At 44.4% G+C, this 11,961-nt stretch overlaps 1 long non-coding RNA gene across 1 annotated transcript; it reads left to right on the top strand.

Annotated features, from left to right (window-relative positions):
* The first annotated feature begins 1,687 nt into the window (after window positions 1-1,687).
* Window positions 1,688-11,437, top strand: LOC309353427. The gene is made up of 3 exons (XR_014161839.1): window positions 1,688-2,420; window positions 6,290-6,502; window positions 8,385-11,437. It is a non-coding gene; the product is annotated as an uncharacterized lncRNA (long non-coding RNA).
* The last annotated feature ends 524 nt before the right edge of the window (window positions 11,438-11,961 follow it).

Here is an 11,961-nt window from a genome sequence, read left to right as displayed (position 1 = left end):
CTGATTCCCAGTCTTTTAGTTTCTGTTTTCTGTGTTTATATTCCTGGCCAATAGGGATCCAAAATGGCAGCAGAGTTCAGTTGGTTCCTTCTTTTGTTTCCCAGTGCAAAGATTTTCAAAGTGACCTTATGAGAACATATGGGAACAGAGGCCACAATCACACAAACCATTATTTCAGTTTTCACAGATGCACTTTAAAATGGCAGGACACTTTGAACTGGCAGGACACCGAGGAAGGGGAACGGGATCCTGGCGCGGGGTGTAGCCAGGACTGGTATAGACTGAGACAAGCTGAAGATGGGGAAGGGGAGGTTGGGGACTTAGGAGGTACTCACCAAACATCAGAGGACATTGCAGGGGCAGCTGACAGTTCAGGGGAGCCAGGAAAGGGGGACACCTCACCAGAATCAGAGGTGACCCCATCTTCACAGGCACAGCTAGCTCTGATGCACCAGGGACAGCAGGAAGCACACTCCAGGAGACTAACTCAGGCAAGGGAAAAAAGCCTAGCTCACTACTGGAGTAGGTGGAGATCATGGGCCCTGTTAGTTCTGGGATTAAACTCGGGGCAGGTGAGAATCACATGTTTCATTAGGAGGAGAGACACAGCTACTCAGCTGGAGCAAACTCAGGTGCAGCAATCAAGATTGGAAAGGATAAAAAGGAAGCAAGGCAACAATTCTACGTCTACTCAGCTTTCTCTGTTGATGAACTATGGCTTGGCTGCTTTGCCCTTGGGACTGTGTCTCTTATCTGCTGGCACACCAGAGTTCAGGATACATCTTGTTGCCTGAGTACTTGTTTGCAAGAACACTGCAGGGTTAGAGACTGCATTTCATATTCTCCACATGCTGCTGTCCTTCATTGAGATTGTGACTATTGCACTACAGCAGCCTGGCTGGGTCTGAGTTGTAGCCCAAAACATCTGGAGGCCCTCAGGTGTGGAGAAGAATAACCAATAACACCAGGACATCTCTATACAAAAAGTGGTTTACAAACAATTTCCTCTTCTCAGGGAACTCTGGGAAATGTAGTTTTTAAGATGAATTCAGGGGGACTAGGAATCTCAGCATTCCCACTAAACGACATTTCCTAGGATTCTTTGGGGAAAGCCATGCCTGTAAGCTCGTATAAAACCAACAGAAGGCTGGACATAAGTCTCCTGAGAATAAAAAAGCACCGTGTATTATTCCTTTTCTTTTAAATTTCCCATTGTTGCTGCAAAAGTGGTGTGAGTGCAGGTGTGCATTTGAGTGAGTGAAGCAGCTGGCTGACCACAATGCTCATCCGAATGTGTTTGGATCAGTGAGTGGCAACTTGTACAGGATCGGCCCTGCAATGAAGCCTGACCACCATAACCACTGTGGCCTCTAAACACATTCCCCGCCCGAGTGTTATATCCTTAATAGACAATTCTACATTACAAGGAGGCAATGCATTTAAATAAAATCTGCACCTGCTAGTTCAGAAACATAGGTGCAAAAGTAGACATTTAAAAAGAAACTGAGTGCATTCCATCACAGCGGAGAAGCCTGTGGCCGGGTGACTCGTGTGCCTGCTCAGTCTGCTGTCCAGATTCACACATTCATGGGCCTCTCCTGCTATACCTTCTTCGGGTTGTCTGTCTTGGAACCAGGCTTGGACTGAGCAGCCTTTCCAAAGGACAAGGCCTTCAGATAGAGGACAGTCCTACAAAAGGTTTACTCCAAAGGCCTGTTGCCAAGGCGATGGGGGTAGCCAAGCAGCAGTGCCGAAGCCTTATGGCCTGGGCCCCATTCACAATGGGTTGTAGAAAAGGCCATGCAAGCGGCTTCGGCCTATAAAACGCTTTTGGAAGCAGAACTGCTCCTGGCTCTCCTCTTGCCGTAGTGCGGCTCTGCCCTCCCGCAGTCTGAGATTTAAAAGCCCAATCTGGCCCAGTGTATAGAACCACCGAATGGGGGAAGGGCCCCTGGGGATAGATAAATAATGGACTCCAAACTCCCCTCAGGCCCCTTTTATATACTATTCAGTTTGCTGAGAGGAGGTGCTGAAAAGAGCCTGTTCATATTCAGATGTCTGCTTTTGTCTTGATGTTCTAATTTAGGGTGGGCCCAGTTAAACACTTGAACGCCCTCACAGGCCCCTGCATTGCCCAGAATGAGATGCGCTCACATTCAAGGAGAAAATGTTTATTTTATTTATTTTTAAACAAAACAAAACAAAATAGAAACCCTAAACTTCAGCACAGACCTAGCAGCTCACAGTGTTTACGTATGATCAAATATTAGGCTGACTTAAAATGATTCTCCTCCTACAAGACAGTAACACCTGAAATTCTCCCCTCCCCTTTTTTATTTTGGTAAAAGGGCAAGGATCAGGAAGTTTTGCACAGCTATGGGAAACAAAAGTGTATCGATTCAGATAATTTCTACACAGGGGTATAGTTCAACTGAGATCATTATTTAACATGCCACATGTATCTACTGTAAAAAAGGCTTTCAAAAAAAAAACCCTAGACTATATTTTAATGTTTTAAAACCTAGAGTTGGACTTTTGTCGCTCTGCTTCTTGTATTTTAGTGGCAGATCTTCTGAAAATTATAAGAATCAATATGATCCTAAACAAATACTGTTCAGTTTCTCCAGGCTGTTGTGCATCATCATGGCATCAAAATGCAGGCATGTCTGAAGAACATAGAGCCTGGTGCTGCAGGGTCACCTTCATAGGCAAATGGATCATACTGCGAAAGTGGGACGCTACCAGGTTTAAGGAGTGGATTAAGGAGTGAAAGAGCTCCTATATATCACAGCTCATGAATGAACAGGACACAGGGAAAGAGGGAGGGAGGGGGGAATTCAAAATATCTGATGGAATTTCTTAGAATTCTATGCAGTCTGAATATCAGAAAACAGGTTTCTTTCCTTGTGCTACCCACCCATCATCAACACAATGTTTTATTTTTATTTCCTTGCCTCCTTGCTTTCTGTTTCTCCTTCAAGCAGAAGAGTTTCTCCTTCAAGTCCTCAAAATATTAAATTCCTGCACCACAGTAACTCAGAGCATGACCAGCCCTGTTCTGTGAAACAGAATCCAAGTTGAGAAATGGCTGGCACCTACTATACATAGATGGAACAAGCAATATATGTTGTTGAATATTGTATGTAATTCCAGACTGAGTGACTGTATTCGTACTTAAGCCTTATTTGGCCACTCTAAACAGGGGTAATTGGAATCATCCATTACACTATAAATGAAAAAGTGTATCAGCTGGTAAAGAACAACTTCCTCTTTTCCATTGGCCTAATCCCAAATCCAACCATCTATTATAGTCAGTGCCATTCAATTTCATCTGAACAGATTTACACAACACACAGCTGGCAATCATATAACACCCGCAATTTTTTGTGCAATTTTTTAATGTATCCTTGTTCATTGAGTTTACCCAAAAACTGAAAAGGGTTAGCTGTTCTCCTTGTTTCTGGAACTAACTGGTTCAAGAAGAGATACATAACACAGAACAGTGTAATATGGATATTATAATGCCAATTGCTAAAGTAGGCAACATTTGCCGTTAGATGCAGCGTAGTCACTGGATAATACTGAGAAATGACTGATCCATTCTGATTGTTACCGAAAACAGAGTGATGGGAAAAAACCAATAATATTGCAAGCAGTTACATACTCTGGCTGTGGGACATTGTAATGGACTTGCCTATGGACCTAGAGACAGCTAATGAAAAGATACATGAATTCTCCTAACAGATTTTTCAAATGCTTAAAAGATCTTTACTCCAGAGGCAAAAGTGGATAGAGCCAGTGCCAAAAATAGATGGTACAACCCCTTTCCCCACATTTTTGCCTACATGAAAGTAGGCCATGGGCTGCATGGAATTAAGCTGAGGTTGCTCACTCCTGATTTGATTTAGCAGGGTTTTTCCCACAAGAATGCAGACATGCCCATCAGTTTCCTACAATACTTCTTGAAGAATCACAGTGGATATTGTTTAGTGTCTGTTTAATAGATTAAAGATCCTAACAGATAAAAAGTCAGGAGGGAAAAGCAAGGGTTGCAACAGCAACAACAAAACCATATTCTTGGATTCTTCAGCAGGAGCTGGCTGGCGGGGTGGGGAGGCATTTTAATTACATCTCTAGCAAACGGAGTGCTGCTTTCATGAAGTTTCCAAGCTGCTCTGCAGTTTGTTCAGGTGACAAGCAAATGTCTGAGCAGACATATGGCGAGGTGAGGAATCAGTCTGTGTGGGTTGAAGATAACACTGCCAACTCACCTTCTGCCACTGCTGGGCAATTAAGGCAATTCAGCATCTCAGTGTGTTTTTCCTGGATGTTTACAAGTGAAAAAGGAAGAAAATACTTGCAAAGTCTGGGTGTGCTTTGATTGCTATTGTGGTGCTTCTGCACCTGAAAACTGTGCAGTAAAATGGTCTTGGGAAGCTGCAGACATTAATTAATCCTGTGATTTCTAAAATGACTAGGCAAGGCCATTCCCCACAGTCCTTTTGCATGATGAAATAGTAATCTGAGAAACATAGGAAATATACTAGGCCAGACTTTTTGACCACGTAGCTCAGGGTTAGAAAAACTTTTTCAGCCCACAGGCCACATTCCTTGCCTGGCAATCTTCTGAGGGCCACACGCCAAACTTTGTCAAGTGAATTAAAATTACTGTGGAAAGTATAGGGCAGCTCTGCTATTCAGGTATTTAGGACTATCTTAGATTATGCGATCTTTGAAGTCTGTCGATCAAGATGTGGCTGGCTTTCCTTTAATATCTAAGACAGGGGTCAGCAAACTTTTTCAGCAGGGGGCTGGTCCACTGTCCCTCAGACCTTGGGGAGCGGGGGACTATATTTTGAAAAAAAATATGAACGAATTCCTATGCCCCACAAATAACCCAAAGATGCGTTTTAAATAAAAGTAAACATTCTACTCATGTAAAAACAGCTGATTCCTGGCCCGTCCGCGGGCCGGATTTAGAAGGCGATTTGGCCTGATTTGGCCCCCGGGCCTTAGTTTACCTACCCATGATCTAAGATATCCACTATACAGTAGAATTACTTTTTTTGTTTGTTCTTGTTTTACACTCCAATTTTATCTCGCAATTGCACAGTGTTTGGAGATCCTTAATTGCTTTCCTAGCGGAGACTGTCATCAAAGCAGGCGAGAGCAAGAGAGAGAGAAAAAGGGTAAAGAAAAATAAAACACCCGTGATAGATTAACTTTGGCGTTTAGGGCAAGTTTATCACCTTAGGGCATGAATCAAAGAGTAAAAATAATATTTTACCAACGGTAAATCTCTTTGGAAGCGAATTAAGATGGCTGCTGTGAAGAAATGCATTCAAGCTCTTTTAGCAATTACAGCAACATCAGGAGCAGCTACTGCAGGGACCGTTTGGGGCACACAATATCCCCTTCCCCAAGGTTCTTCATTCATAGTAACTGGAATGGAGAGATAATATTTGCCCCGCAGACATGACACAGTGAGTCAGTTTTACAGGGCATCGCCGCTTGTCCCTTTGCAACTGTGGGTTGAGGAAGCTGCTCCCCAGTGCCTTCCAGCCCTCTCCCACAGCTGGAACAATAACAGCCTATGCCTGTCTGGCTAGCCTGGATTATAATCCGGCAGCAGCCGTGGAGGATCTCAGGTGGAGCTTTACATCATCTTCTAATGTAAACAGCATTGTATGAGAGCCTGACAGTCCCCCAGGATTTCCACTGAGCAGTGATTGATGCGAAAAGGGATGGAATTGCCATGATTCGGCATCAGTCACAGTTCTCTCTTGGCTCTAAAGCTGACCCTGTTAGCACAGTCTGACTTGGATCATTTGTCTCAGAAGTACCGAGGGATTTTAAAACAGCTGTGGATTCAACCATTTCAAACGGGAACATACTTCTGGTTTGTGGTAAGAATAAACATACATCATATGCTCTTCAGAGCCCAGGGGCTCCTCGTTCTTGGCTTGCTTTCCGGCTCTCTCACTCTCTTTCTCTGCTGCTGCTGCACTTTCTCTCTGCTATTCTCCCCCCCTCCCCTCCCGGCTTGTTTCCACTGCTTTCAACTTACGCCCACCTTTGTCCTCGCACATCTTCCCTCCCCAAATTAATATACTTCCCTTTCCATCTCTTCTGATATAAGTGAGCAGGTGGGTGGGAGAAGTGTGTCCAAAGTCGAGAAACAATTGTGCATTTGGCTGTTTTGTACATCTAAGGCAGGTGGTGTGTCTTTGGGGTTCTGCTTTTTTGTTTTGGTTTTTCAGCATCTTAAACTAGCTTCCACTTTGAACAGCATCCAGGCAGCGCAGCAATGAAAGAGATGCAGTAAAGTGCAATAAAGATGAAGCCTGTCAGTCCTGCTGCATTTCTAGTACGGCTGGCTTCTCAGAAGTGTAAGCTTTCAGCGATGAAGAAGAGGGCCTCTCTGCTGCTGCTGCTCTGATTATGGGATTCCCTTCCCGCAAAGGCTCACCTGGTGCCTAACCTAAGAGCCTTTTGAAACCAGGTGAAGTCCTTTAAAAAAAAATGCCATTGGGACCGATTTCTGGGTTTTACATGCTGTTATGGTGCTTGAACTCATTTTTAGGGATGAAATTGAATGCGGTTTATAAAGTTTTGATTCAGTGTTCTGAAAATGTTCTGTGACTGGGAACCTTGAGCCAGTCACAGTTTCTCAGCCTAATAATAATAATAATAATAATAATTTATTTGTGCCCCACTCATCTGACTCAGCCACTCTGGGCAGCTTCCCAATTTATTTATTATTTATTTATCATTACAATTTTGTCCAGCTTCTCTGAGGCTCTCAAAGTGACGCACATACTCCACCCCCACTCAATTTTATCCTCACAACAACCCTGTGAGGTTGGTTTTTTAATCTTTAATGTTTTATTATGCTTTTTATAAATGATGGAAGCTGCCTAGAGTGGCTGAGTCAGATGAGTGGGGCACAAATAAATTATTATTATTATTATTATTATTATTATTATTATTATTATTAGGCTGAGAAACTGTGACTGGCTCAAGGTCACACAGTGAGCTTCATGGCAGTGTGGGGATTTGAACCCTGGTTTCCCAGACCCTAGCCTGACACTCTGGTCACTACAGCATTACTTGCTCTTTGCAGGGGAGACTGAGTTCGGTCCTTTCAGACCTTCCCTCTTAATGTGGAAAGACTGTGAATGGAGGAGACTGTCACATGTGACCTGCACCCTCCCTCCATGGACAGAACTTTTAAAAGTACCTGGATAGCATTACCTGTGCCTTTTCTGTCAGAAATGGGATATACATTCACCCCAAAGGGCTTTTGATGTATAACATATTTTAGCTTGACAACTGCTAGATTTTAATGTGTAACATCTTTTAACTTCACCACCACTGGCTTCCATGGTGCTGATTACAGTATAACAAAATGTGACATTTGTATATGGCAACATCATAGTGTTTTATCCTTTTGCTATAAGCTGCCCGGGATGCGGGTGGCACTGTGGTCTAAACCACAGTGCCTAAACCACCAAGCCTCTTGGGCTTGCTGATCAGAAGGTTGGCAGTTTGAATCCCCGCGATGGAGTGAGCTCCCATTGCTCGGTCCCAGCTCCTGCCAACCTAGCAGTTCGAAAGCACGCCAAACAGTGCAAGTAGATAAATAGGTAGCATTCTGGTGGGAAGGTAAATGGCGTTTCTGTGCGCTGCTCTGGTTTCGGTGTTCCATTGCTCCAGAAGCGGCTTAGTCATGCTGGCCACATGACCCAGAAAAACTGTCTGTTGGCAAACGCCAGCTCCCTCAGCCTGCAAAACGAGATGAGCACCGCAACCCCAGAGTTGTCTGCAACTGGACTTAACGGTCAGGGGTTCTTTACCTTTACCTTTTTTTATATATAAGCTGCCCAGGCTACAATAGTAGAAAAGCAGTATATTCATTTATATTATAAATCAGCTTCCCATAGGTCAGCAGTACCACGGTTTACTGGGAATGTGATGTGATAAACTATGACTAGGCCTTGAATGGAGCCGCTGCAGTAGTGTGTGTGGTTAGGCTCACCTGCTCAGGTCACCTGGAGGGGCAAGCGCCATAGCATGGTGCCTCTTAGTTTCTCCTGCACAAAGGGGTCAGGTTCGTGTGGATTAAACTGTAGTGGGCCTAAGGCATGTAGGGTTGGGGCTGTCAAAATATTTCACACACTTCAGTTTCGGCAGAGGTTTCTTGGGAGCCAGTATGCAGGTTTCTGCCTGGACCTCTACAGGTGTGAATTAGTATGCCTGATTCGCACAGGTCTCTTCCAATTCAGACAATCTCAGGATGCCCTGCTCCACTGAGATAAAGTTACCTGCTTCCATCCGCTTTCCCAACTATTTTTCTATCTTCCGTCTCTTTATTTCCTCTGCAGCAACTCCATCCCAAGAGACATCTGCTATGAGGAGCGATAAACTGAGAAACGGAATAATTACCACAGCTTGCGCTGTCTCAAACAACCTTCGGTGCTCACATTTAAATTGCTGGCACGGAAAGCCAAGAATATAACAGGGTAAAACAAGTTCCCAACCACATCTGCCCCAAAGCGAATGATTCTTTGCCACATGAAGGAAACTGAAGCTTTTATTTACAGACGTCCTCCAGCCGGTGTTAAATGAAGCCAATCTGGTTCCCAGGATATGATTCTACTGTGTTAAATGATGGGAACATTACTGTGCCTTTCTCCCCCATTGAGGACTCTGTGGCCTATCGGAGAATTGCAAGTTGGGAAGGACTGACTTGGAATCCCATTTTTCAACGCAAAGTGGCTACTTCCCACCCACCCCTCTGAAGTTAGCCCCGGAGGCTGTGTGGGATGATCTGTGGGCTTCTGATCAGAGGGAAAGAATGGCAGCAGTTTTATTCCAAAACGCAGCTGTGGATTAATATCACAAAGAAGAGTTTAGCCGGGCTTTTTTTCTTTTCTTTTCACAGTTCATTCACATAATGAATGTGAATGTCAAGACACCTTCATCTGAAGTCTGAGCGCTTTGGAACAAAGCAAAACAAAACAAATTTAGTGGAGGTGTCAAGTTTCAGGAACGCAGGAGCGGAGGTGGCGAAAAGCTCCACACAGGCTCAGCAATTGCTTTCTCTTCCATCATCCTGCCTGGATAAAATATGACCACACTCCTGTCTTCTGCTCCACCCACTCCCAAAGGAAGAGACGGTTGAGAATGTCTACAGCTTTGGTGCGTGAAAGGGCTGCAGCTTCTATGAGACAAGCTGTATTTTTTTTGGGGGGGGGGGGAGAGAAAGAACACCTTTTAGAAACTAACTTGGAGTAAATTTGAGGTTAGGAAATTCTCTGAGCCCTTCCGTAGTAGCCCTTATTAATATAAGCTTGTACTATTAGCACAAGGCTAAGCATCCGATTTTCATCAATTTCCCCTTTGTGTTGCAGCATCTTTGCTATATGCCCTACAAAGAATCCCCCAAGCCACAAGAACACCTCTTCTTAGGGGCATGAGAGGTTGCAGTGGGTAGGATGCCTTGCCATAAATCAGATATGCACCTTGCACAAGCAGAAATGTAAAACCCTAGTGCAAAACCAGTGTAGACAGGAGTGTGAACATGCTGGGAATGTGGAAGGCGTTGAGGCGTTGCTCCTGATGGTGGTAAATTGCCCACTTCTCCATTGTCTCTTGAGACAGTCAGATCTCAATAACAGGAGCACACAACCATCCGTGGTCAAAACCGATAGCCCCCCCCTTATTTTAAGTGTTCGAAGCACTAATGAATTCTTACAACTAGAATGTTCACCCTCATGCTGCAGACGGCACCAAGAAATGGTGACTCATCTAAGGCAACAGGGAGTTTTCGGCAGAGGTAAGATGCGAAACAGGAAGCTCCGATCATAGGTGGCATCCTTAGGACACAATTAGACAAGATAGCAGGAGAAGTGCAGTCAGCTTTCCTTTCCTGAATGTTTTAAAGAATCTAAATGCACCCACAGAGTAGAACTGGGCCACTGTGGAAGAGGAGGTGTTAAACAGCCCCCTTCCAGATTCCTAGAAGCAGTCTTCGCTGCATAGGTGTTGGGGGTTAATTATATTATCTGAAAGGAAGCAAGTGCAATCAACTCAAGGAGCCCCCAGGGGAGATTTTTTTTTTTGGGGGGGAGATAGCTCCAAAATGCTGCCCTCCCAAGGGGCCTCTGGAGCCATCCCGTAATGCCACCAAAACTTTAATGGGCCTCCTACTTTTGTTACTGCTGGAGGGACTGTTATCACTTCCAGTGTCACTGCAGGTAACATTTGCACAGACAAGTAGTTCAATTTCACACCTGCCCTCCATTCTCTTTATTATTGGCTATGATCTGGTGTACCTGAGACATTCTGCAAACAACCACAAAGGAGATCAAAAGAGTTGATGGTATCTGTGCTGATGAAGCACAAGGCGCAGGGCACTTCTAGCAGCCCAGGAGCCATTGCAGGGCAATGCTTTCCTGCCCTGGTCAGAAAAAATTATAGTTACATCGTGAGCTCAAAGTAACATTGGAGGAACCGCACTGTAGCTCCTTCCCAAACCACTGTCTCTTCTTCAGGAGCAAAGGTAGCATGGAGGTTTGCAGGGGAGGAATAAAACACATTAAAATGCCTCTGAAGTCAACAAATAATTACTCAATTAAACAAATATGAAAAACCTAAGTGGCTATCCTCAACCCCAAATTCAATCCGATCAAGTTTTGGTTCTGGAAAGAGATGGAAGGGAATGGGAGTACAGGCCAGAGCCTGGGTGCCACAGCTGACAAAGTCCTATCTCTGGTCTCCACACACTTTTCTCCTGAAGATGGTGGGGAGGGTACATGGAGCAGGGCCCCCAGTTATGACTGCAGAATATGGGACAGGTTCTTTGGGCAGAAGTGGTCCTTCAATTAGTTTGATGGGAGAAGATAGGTCTCCACAAAGGAAGTTCGCCTGGTGCGTAAAGGTGTGTAATGAAGGCGCCAGGAGAACTTCCCTGGGGAGAGCATTCCACAGATGGGGAGCCACTGCAGAGAAGGCCCGTTCTCATGTTGCCACCCTCCGGGCCTCTCGAGGAGGCGGCACATAAAGAAAGGCCTCAGAAGATGATGGGTACATATGGAAAGAGGCGGTCCTTGAGGTATTGTGGCCCTGAGCCATTTAAGGCTTTATAGGTCAAAACCAGCACTTTGAATTAGGCCCAGAAACTAATTGGTAGCCAGTGCAGTCAGACCAGGATTGGTGTAATATGTTCAAACTGTCTTCCAGTGAGCAACCTGGCACTAGCTGAAGTTTCCGAACCGTCTTCAGAGGCAGCCCTAACCGTTTACCTGGCAGTAGCCTGACCTGTAAGAGATGGTTTATCTTACTGGTCAGCTCTGTCAGCATATTTCAACAGATTACTACATAAATTTGAGAGCCTTCATTCTGCATCTGGTCTCTATTATTTACAGGCTTTTAATTCACTGAGTAGTTCTGCCATGGACTTATCCATTACAAAATACCTGGCAGGTCATTGCATTGGAAAGGGAGTAAACGGGGACGAAACACCAAGCGGGAAGATGCCTGGGAGGCTGAAAAGAAAAAAATTCACAAAGGTTTCGAAAACCACATCTTTCGAAGATCATTGATAGAGGTGTGGGAGAGGTACAAAAATTTGTTGGAACCTAGACTCCCCCACTGGATTTCACCATTAGAAGTGATGAGCATGAAAAAAATCAATATGAGGGGGAGGTGGATAACATATGGAGAATTGGTAATAAGAGAGGGGGGGAAATGGAAAATGAAAACTTATGAAGAGGTGAAAGAATTTGTTCATGACTGGTTACATTACTATCAGATTAATGAAATGTTTAAAAAAGATTGTAGAATGTGTGGGTATGAAGGTAAAGAATCAAAATTTCAAGCGGAGGTATTGAATAATGAATATAAAAATCTGTCTAAAATGTATAAAATGTTGCTGGAGTGGCATACAAAAGATGAAGA

The sequence above is a fragment of the Podarcis melisellensis genome (genome assembly GCF_964234715.1).
Source record: "Podarcis melisellensis genome assembly, chromosome: 12".
Lineage (NCBI taxonomy): Eukaryota > Metazoa > Chordata > Lepidosauria > Squamata > Lacertidae > Podarcis > Podarcis melisellensis.
Note: the sequence above shows the minus strand (reverse complement) of the source record. Positions and strands in the feature narration are given on the sequence as shown.